Genomic DNA, 8,904 nt, shown 5'->3' with positions numbered 1-8,904 from the left:
AAGAATTATGTTTTTAGTGTTTAAAAATTTTCATTTTTAGTTGAACTTTTATTTTGATATAATCGTAGGTTCACATGCAGATGTTAAGAAATAATACAAGGGTTATTATATTATTATAATACTGTGTACTCTTTACAGTTTCCCCCTTTGCTAGCATCTTTCAAAACTCAGTGTATGGACACTGGTACAGTCCAGGTGGGTAACATTTTCATCACTACAAGAATCACCCATGTTGCCTTTTTCTAGCCATGCCCATATGGTATATAATCTTATGTGATTTTTTTTTTTTAACTCCGGAGATTCACCCAGGTTGTTGCATCTATCAATAGTAGCTCCTTTTATTGCTGAGAAGTACTTTATGGTGTGGATGTGCCACTATATAACCATTTACCTGCTCGTGCACATCTGGATTGTTTCTGTTTTGAGCTATTACTAAAAAATCTTCTTTGTGTACAGGCTGTGTGTGTTTAAGTCATTTTCCTGAGATTTATGTTTTGGTAGTTTTAAAACAATGAATTAAATTTCCTTAGTAGTTACAGGATCATGTGAATGAATTCTTCATATTAGGTGAGTTGTGGTAGTTTGTGATTTTTGAGAAGTGGTTCATTTAATCTGAGTTACTTGTAATTTCCTTTACCATCCTTTGATGTCTGCAGTGATATCCCCCCTTTCATTCTGATATTTTTAAGTCGTGTCTTTACAAGCACTGTTGGGGGTTTCTAAATTTTATTGATCTTTAAAAAAACAACTCTATTGTTTACCTTGATTTTCCATTTTAAATTTCAGCGTTTTCTGTTCTTATATTCATTAATTCCCTTCCCTCTCCTCCCCTCCTTTAAATTTATTTTGCCCTTCTTTTTCTAGGATCTTGAGGTAGGGATATCTGTTATTCATCTGAGACTCTCATTTATATACTTATGTATTTACATATTTAGGTATTTATTCATTTATATATTTTAATTCCAATGTAGTTAACATACAGTATTGTATTACCTTCAAGTGTACAATATAATGATTCAGCAATTCCATACATTACCCAGTGCTAATCACCAGTGCGCTCCTTGATCACCATCACCCATCCCTCACTCACCTCCTCTCTGGGAACTATGAGTTTGTTCTCTATAGGTAAGAATTCTGTTTCTTGGTTTGTCTCTCTCTTTTCTCATCATTTTCTTAAATTCCACATAGGAGTGAAATCATATGGTATTTGCCTCTCAGATTTATTTTATACTCTCTAGCTCCATCCATGTAATTGCAACTGGCAAAAATTCATTTTTATGGTAGAATATTACATTGTGTGTGTGTGTATATATATGTATACCTATATGTGTGTGAATATTCCATTGTGTGTGTATATATGTATACATATATATATACATACACAAAACATCTTTATCCACTCATCTATCAATGGACATTTGGGCTGCTTCCATAATTTGGCTATTATAAATAATGCTGCAATAAATAAAGGCCCGAATGTATATCTTTGAATTAGCATTTTTTTTGTATTTTTTTAGAATATTCCTAGTAATGTGACTTCTAGATTGTAGGGTAGTTCTGTTTTTAATTTTTTGAGGAAGCTCCATACTGTTTTCCACAGTGGCTACACCAATTTGCATTCCCACTAATAGTGTACGAGGGTTTTCTTTTCCCCCATCCTTGCCAACACTTGTTTCTTATTTTTGATTTTAGCCATTCTGACAGGTATGAGGTGATATTGTAGTTTTGAGACTTCCTCTTTTCTAATGCATGTTTATTATAATATGCGCATATTTAATCTAATTATTGGTACAATAAAAGTCTGATTTTTTTTTTTTTTAAGATTTTGAGAGTGAGCAAGAGAGGAGAGAGCATGAACTGGGGGAGGGGTAGAGGGAGAAGCAGACTCCCTGCCGAGCAGGGAGCCCGATAATGGACTCAATCCCAGGACCCTGGGATCATGACTTTAGTAGAAGGCAACACTTAACTGACAGCCATCCAGGGGCCTCTTTTTTTTTTTTTTAATTTTCTGTTTCAACTCTTTCTTTTTAAAATATTTTTTGACTTGACTTCTTTAGGTTATTTGACCATTTTTTAAAGAGTTTCATTTTGATTTACCAATAGGGCTTTTGTGCATTCCTTTGTATTGCTTTTCGTTTTTTTTTTAATAGCTTAATGGTTGCTCTAGGTATCATACATCATCACATTCCAGTTGATACCATTTTTTTTTACCAGTTTGAGTACAGTATAGAAACTTTATCTCCTTTATGTCTTTACTCTCTCCAATTTATATATAGTCTAACGGTCTTCAATATTTTCTCTAAAGTTTAGAATAGCACCAAATAATGCTATAATTTTTGCTTAAGCCATCAAACATAATTTAGGAAACTTATGAGAATAAGAAAAGCCTATGGAATTTACTCTTAATTTTGCTTATTGTTATTTTTCTTCCTGATATTCCCAACATCCTTTCTTAATTTCTACTGAGTGATAACACTTTTAAAGGAACAGCTTTGTTGGTATTGAAATCTATGCTGATAGTTTTTTAATCTCACTACTTCAATATAGTGTTCCAGTATATTTTGGCTTCTGTGATGTTTGGAAGAAATCAGCTAAAATCTTACTGTTCCTTTGAAAGTAATGCATTTTTCCCCCGATTATTTGTAAGGTTTTTTCTTTATTTTTCATTTTCACTACATTTCCAATGAAGTTTTAATTTTTCCTTTTTGGTTGAAATTTATTTTTTCTTAATTTGAGTGTAATTGACAATGTTAATTTCAGGTATACAACAATGATTTGGCTTCTCTATACATTATGCTGTGTTCACCACAAGTGTAGCCACCATCTGTCACCATACAATGTATCATAATATCATTGACCATATTTTCAGTGAAGTTTTCTTATATTTATCCTGCTTGAGTTCTTTTGAGCTTCTTCAATCTGTGTATTGGTATTGCTTATCAGACTTTTTGAGTTGTCATTATTTCTTCAAAATAATCCATCTGTTCCATTTTTTTCCTCTTTTCTTCAGGAACTAGGAAATTAAGGTTTATTAGACTTTTGGAGTATCTCCCACAACTCTACTTTGCTCTCTTGTTCTTTCCATTCTTTTTTCTCCCTCTGCTTTAGTTTGGTAACATATAGTGAACTGTATTTGAGTTAACCAATCCTGGGTTCAGTTGTATCCCATCTTCTGTCAAATATATCTAATGAGTTATATATGTAAGGGGTTTTTTGTTTTGTTTTTGGAAGATTATGAATGCTCACTTTTTTTAAACATTCTTATTTCTGTTGAAGTATTCTTTTTTTTTTATTTTTATTGATTATAGATATTTTAATGTCCTTATCAATTCCAATTATCTGGATGACCTGTGACTTTATTCCTAATAACTAATTTATCTCATTAATTTTTCATGCCTTTTTTTTACGTTTAGGAATTTTAAAATTTTTATGTTGAAATTATAAGTTATATGATAGAGAAACTCAAAAGTTGAGGTTTTTTTTTTTTTTTTTTTTTTTTTTTTTTTTTTTTTTTTTCCTGGAGCACAGTTAAATTACTTGAAGATCCCTTACTCCTCTTAAGGTTAGGTTTCAAGCTGTGTGATGGTGAGTGTATTTCATTTTTCTCCTTTACTGCTAGGATACAACATGTACTTCTAGGATATGGCAATTCACCCAAGATGTGGGATTTCTGGAGTCTCAGTTGAGTTCCTAAGTTTTTTTTTTTCCCCCCCAGTATCTCCCCATTCTGGCTGGCTCTGAACTCCACTATCTTCCCCTACATTTGTTAGTTCCAAATTCTCTGCTCTAAATTCAGTCTCCTGGCAGCTTTTTTCTACTAGAGTTCTTTTTTCTTAATCCATTTCCTTAGCTCATTTTCACATAACTAAGGAAAACTAAGAACTCAAATGGCACTTTTCATTTATGTTTCTAGGATTTTCTCTTTATTGCTCTTCTTCCTGTGGTACACTGACCTCCCCAGTTCCTAACTCATCTAGCAGACTTGAACTCTGATCACTACTTTCTCTGATTCCTGCTTGGGTTCCATATTCCTGCACAAATACCAGAGAAACACCTCCCTGGGGCAGCTGAGGGTAAATGTGGTACTTCCCTCATGTGCATCTTCTTCATTGTTTCAATGACTGTCAAATGTTGCTTACTAGGGTTGTTGAGATCATTTACAGCAGGACAGTAAGTCTGATACCAGTTACTTTTTACAAGACAATATACTATTTTTAATGCAAAACTATAAAATCTTTTCTGCACTTAAAAATTTAACAAAAAATATAGTTAAAAGGTTATTGAAGAAAAGAGGTCTTAATGATTTGATTTCATAAGAAAGGATTCTCATTTAGGAATAATAAATAAATCTTATATGTATTGTCACTTTGCATGACATTACCTGGAAGTCACAGTCCCTGCATGATTATTATTCTTTTTAAAGATTTTAGAGAGAGAGAGCAAGCAAGCATGGGGGGAGGGAAAGGGGATATTTCCAGCCAACTCCCTGCTGAGCACAGAGCACAGGGAATATCTCCAGCAGACTCCACACAGAGCAGAGAGCTCAAAACTTGATCCCATGACCCGGAGATCATGACTTGAGCCAAAATCAAGATTTGGACACTCAACTGAGCTACACAGGGACCACCCCACACACACACACACGATTATTTATGTAGTTTATCTTTATCCATTGAGAAGCAAAGTCTAGCATGTTACACTATTCCACTATATATTTATTAATTTATATTGCTAGGGGGATGTTTGGGTAGCTCAGCAGTTGAGTGTCCGCCTTTGGCCCAGGGTATAATCCCAGCATCCTGGGATCAAGTCCCACATGGAGGCTCCCTGCATGGAGCCTGCTTCTCCCTCTGCCTGTGTCTCTGCCTCTCTGTCTCTCATGAATAAATAAAATCTTTAAAAGTTTTTTATATTGCTAGGCTTTCTTTTAATGATTGAAAAGGCATGACAAAGTGAAATATTATTACCTGAAAATACTTTGCTGCTCTGGATAATAAAAAGGCAGAAGCTTTAAGGAAAACCTTGTCATTCTCAAACATCTCAAAGGGAAAAGACTTGACCTAGCTATAAGTTCCATCCTCCCCTCACATAGACCCTATTTGGATTGCTCTATACAAGGCATTCTTCACCTGAGCATTCTTGAGGCTGTAGATGAAGGGATTCAGCATTGGATTGAAGAGACTATGAAACAGGAAGAGCATTTTCTCCTGTTCCTTTCTCTGACTACAGTCTGGAACCATATAAACCACCATCACAGTGACAAGCCTAATCACACAGAGGTGAGAAGAGTAGGTGGAGAAAGCTTTTCTTCAGCTTTCTCCTGATGGATATTCAGGCTGGTCCAGAGGATGCTAGTATAGGAGACTAGCACCCAAAGAAAGGGGCCCAACTAAGATAAATATACAGGCAGCAGATGATAGCTTCATTGATCCAGGTATCAGCACAGGTCAGTTTGAGAAGAGACAGGATTTCACAGAAGATGTGGTCTACTTCCTAGGTCCACAGAAAGGCAGCCTTAGAAGGAGAATTGCATGTACCAGAGACAGAATAAATCCACGTGTCCAGGAAGCAATGACCAAGACTGTGCACACTCTCCAGCTTATGATGACAGTGTGCTAGAGTGGGTGGCAGATCTGTACAAACCTATCATAGGACATCACCACCAAGATCAGGCACTCTTTGTGAGCAAAAGCTAAATACAAAAATGTATTATGCATAGAACAAAAGGTATGGTTCTCTTCTGATTCACTAAGTTTGTGAGCATATTGGGGGACATTGTTGGAAGCATAGGACATGTCAATGATGGACAGGTGTGAAAGGAAAAAAGTACATAGGGGTGTGCAGTCTAGAATCTAGACAGAGGAGTCCAAAGATCATGCCATTCCCCAGCAGATTGAAGACATAAAAGAGGGAGAAGATCCAGAAGAGGAACTTCCATCTCTGCACTGAGCTGGAACCCCATCAAGATGAATTCTGTAACCCATGCTTGGTTACCTCCCATTCCTTAAAGGTAGTCTGTCAAGAACATAAGGGTGAAAGAAAGGTCAGAGCTAAGCAGTCAATACAACTGGAGTTATTTAATTCAAAAGAATTTTGAGGAGATATATGTTGGTCTCTATTGTATTGCAATTTCAGATACGCTCTAAATTCTCCATGCCTTATACTGATACATATTTTACACTCAAAGTCAGACAAGGGCAAGACAGCCCTTCCTCACCTTGTAGCTGTGCCTCATGGAACGTAAGTTCTCCTGGTGGTCACAGCAGGGAGGTAGAGGGAAGATGCATACCTGCTTACAACCACTGTAGCTTGGAAATGGCACACATCATGTCTCACTTTTCTAGGCCAGAAACAATCACATGTATTCATTCTAATTTCAAGGAAGCCTAGTAAATATAAAGAATTACAGAGATATTTTATCATCTGTCTGTAATTTCCAACCATTTCATGGGACTGTTTTTTATTGGCTTACTAATTATAGTCAAGCCTTCCCCACTTCTTGCTCAGTGGGGGCTTAGTGGTTGCTTGAAACTGGCCCTGGTAGGAGTATTTACATTACAACATTGGCAAGTGCAATAAATAAGGTCCCCTTCCTCCCTAGAAACCTTGTTAGACATTTACCATTCTTCATACATAATAGTGCCTTTATAACTGTTCAATATAGTGATTTTTCTCTCAACTTTAGGGTCTACTTTAAGAATTACTCTTTTTCCTTGAGAAGTCTTTTGATGTTAGTTACACAACTGGACCTCATCTGCTACACAGAAGAGAATCCATTTACCATATATTATTTAGCATAACATCTGAGCATTTAAATATATATGGTAGATGTTCATTTTGCACAGTTGCAAATTTTCTATGTAAATAGTTCTCAGTACATCATTGTAAGCTAAATTCACTTGTACTAAAGTTGTAATTTTTCTTCATATATATGATTGTTTTTGTTTTTTATGATCCACTTGATGGGATGATCTGAGTAATGAAAACATATTGGCAATGTTTGTATATTCTTTCGTATATTTAAGATGGAAATATATTGGAGAGTGCTGTGAGATATACCTTGGACACATGCATAGGTACTCACTGTTTAACCACTGAGTGGCAACTGATCTATTTGTAGAAGTTCAAAGGGATGCATTAAAGTACATGAAAGTCCATTGATATTCTAAGCCTCGACTTCTTTAAGAGCTTTCTTTGCTTATACAAAAATAATTATCATAAAGAACAAGACAGGCAGCCAGCTAATCCTTTCTAGGCCTAGTTAAACAGTCTGGATAAAGATGGTCCTAATTGCTTTGGTCCACTCAGCTGTTCTGGGCACCAACTTATGGGCACTGATACTAAGTGTACAATCTTGGTTAAAGATATCGGTAAAAATAATTATGCTGTCACTATTTTTTTAAGACATAGTCAAAGATGAAATAGTGAGGGTGGGATACAGAGACCATTCAATTGAATTCACATGCTGCATTAACCACATAAAATATACTCTGGAGTATGTATTATCATATACATCATTTTGTCCTTTTGAGTGATCACCCTATTCAGGTGTTTTAAAGACACTTGGAAAGTTTTTGTTAAATGAATGTCAGATTCAATGAAGAACACATTATGCTTTTGCAAAGTTGTGACTTTTGCTTTAAGGAAAATTCTTACTATTAGATGTTACAATTAGATGTAATGCTACTACTCTTTTTATTATTAGATGTTAATGATTTAACAATAATTTTACTTAAAAAACTATAATAATTCAACCTATCAGCTTAGAATGTATTGTTTCCTAAGGGTAAATTGGAATTGGTTTCTTATATTAGACTACCACAAACCTATGGAAAAATTGTAACAAATGCATTTTGCAGTTTTTATCTGATTTGCACTTACCAGAGAAGTCTGAAGAAAAGGTTATATTAATTAAAAGAAGAAGAGTTGCTTAAATTAACTTTGAAGTTACAGTTTCAATATATAGTGATCCTTGAAGTTTTTAAACTATGAACCAGAGAGAAGCATTGGTTAAGATGGAGCAGTGTCTCTTTGTGGGCAAAAGCTCACATGATGTCCTAATGCTTTATTTTCTATAAATATGATCAAGTGAGGGAAGATTCTACATAACAGTGTATTGAATAGGTGATATTAAATTAAGCTGCAAAAATAATTGTCCAGAGTTCAGAATTGGTTAAGAAACATCAGGAATATCAATCGTTTTAGACACTATTAGAAACAATCAGCAATGATTAAAATATGTTCAATTTTCAACTGGAAAGTTAATAAGAAAAACCTATTTCTACTAATTAGGAACACTCGCCTCTTGTACATCACGATCTTTTTTAATTTTTAATTTTTTATTATTTTTTTTCACGATCTTATTTTACAGATTATCTTTCTTTCAATTGTGGTTATTTTACAGTTTTGAATTATTAAATCATTTATTTCTCATTTTGGTTACCATTATGTTGACATTCTTTTTAAAAAATTGACCAAAACTAAAAATATGAACTAAGATATCACAGAACATAAAGTCATTACAGCAATGGAAGAGAGAAGAAAACATGAACAACTACTCAATTTGTTAATTGCTGCAATTAAGGTGCATCAGTTCATGAAAATAAACAGTAAAAGCACTTCTTCACCTGGTGTGTTTTCATTGAATATACAACACAGGAACCCCTGAAAAATGCTTCATGAGCTAAGGAGTTTTGCTCCACAGCTCCATCTCTATGGGAGCTTCAGAAAATCCAGCTGCATTGGTATCCATGTTATCCTGCACTGGGACCAGAAAAATATTTCCTAAAACACAGATGCTATCATAGTATGACATACAGCAACATTCAAGAATAAACTGAGAGGATATAACTCAGACATAGCTATAAATCACCCTTAACTATTTTATTGTTCTGTGAAACACTC

At 34.6% G+C, this 8,904-nt stretch overlaps 1 pseudogene; it reads right to left on the bottom strand.

Annotated features, from left to right (window-relative positions):
* Window positions 1–5,084: 5,084 nt before the first annotated feature.
* LOC129515773 (olfactory receptor 2A2-like) lies at window positions 5,085–6,001 on the bottom strand (annotated as a pseudogene).
* Window positions 6,002–8,904: the final 2,903 nt, after the last annotated feature.

Source organism: Nyctereutes procyonoides, unplaced genomic scaffold (assembly GCF_905146905.1).
Source record: "Nyctereutes procyonoides isolate TBG_1078 unplaced genomic scaffold, NYPRO_anot_genome, whole genome shotgun sequence".
NCBI lineage: Eukaryota > Metazoa > Chordata > Mammalia > Carnivora > Canidae > Nyctereutes > Nyctereutes procyonoides.
This window is presented reverse-complemented; position numbering and strand designations above follow the sequence as displayed.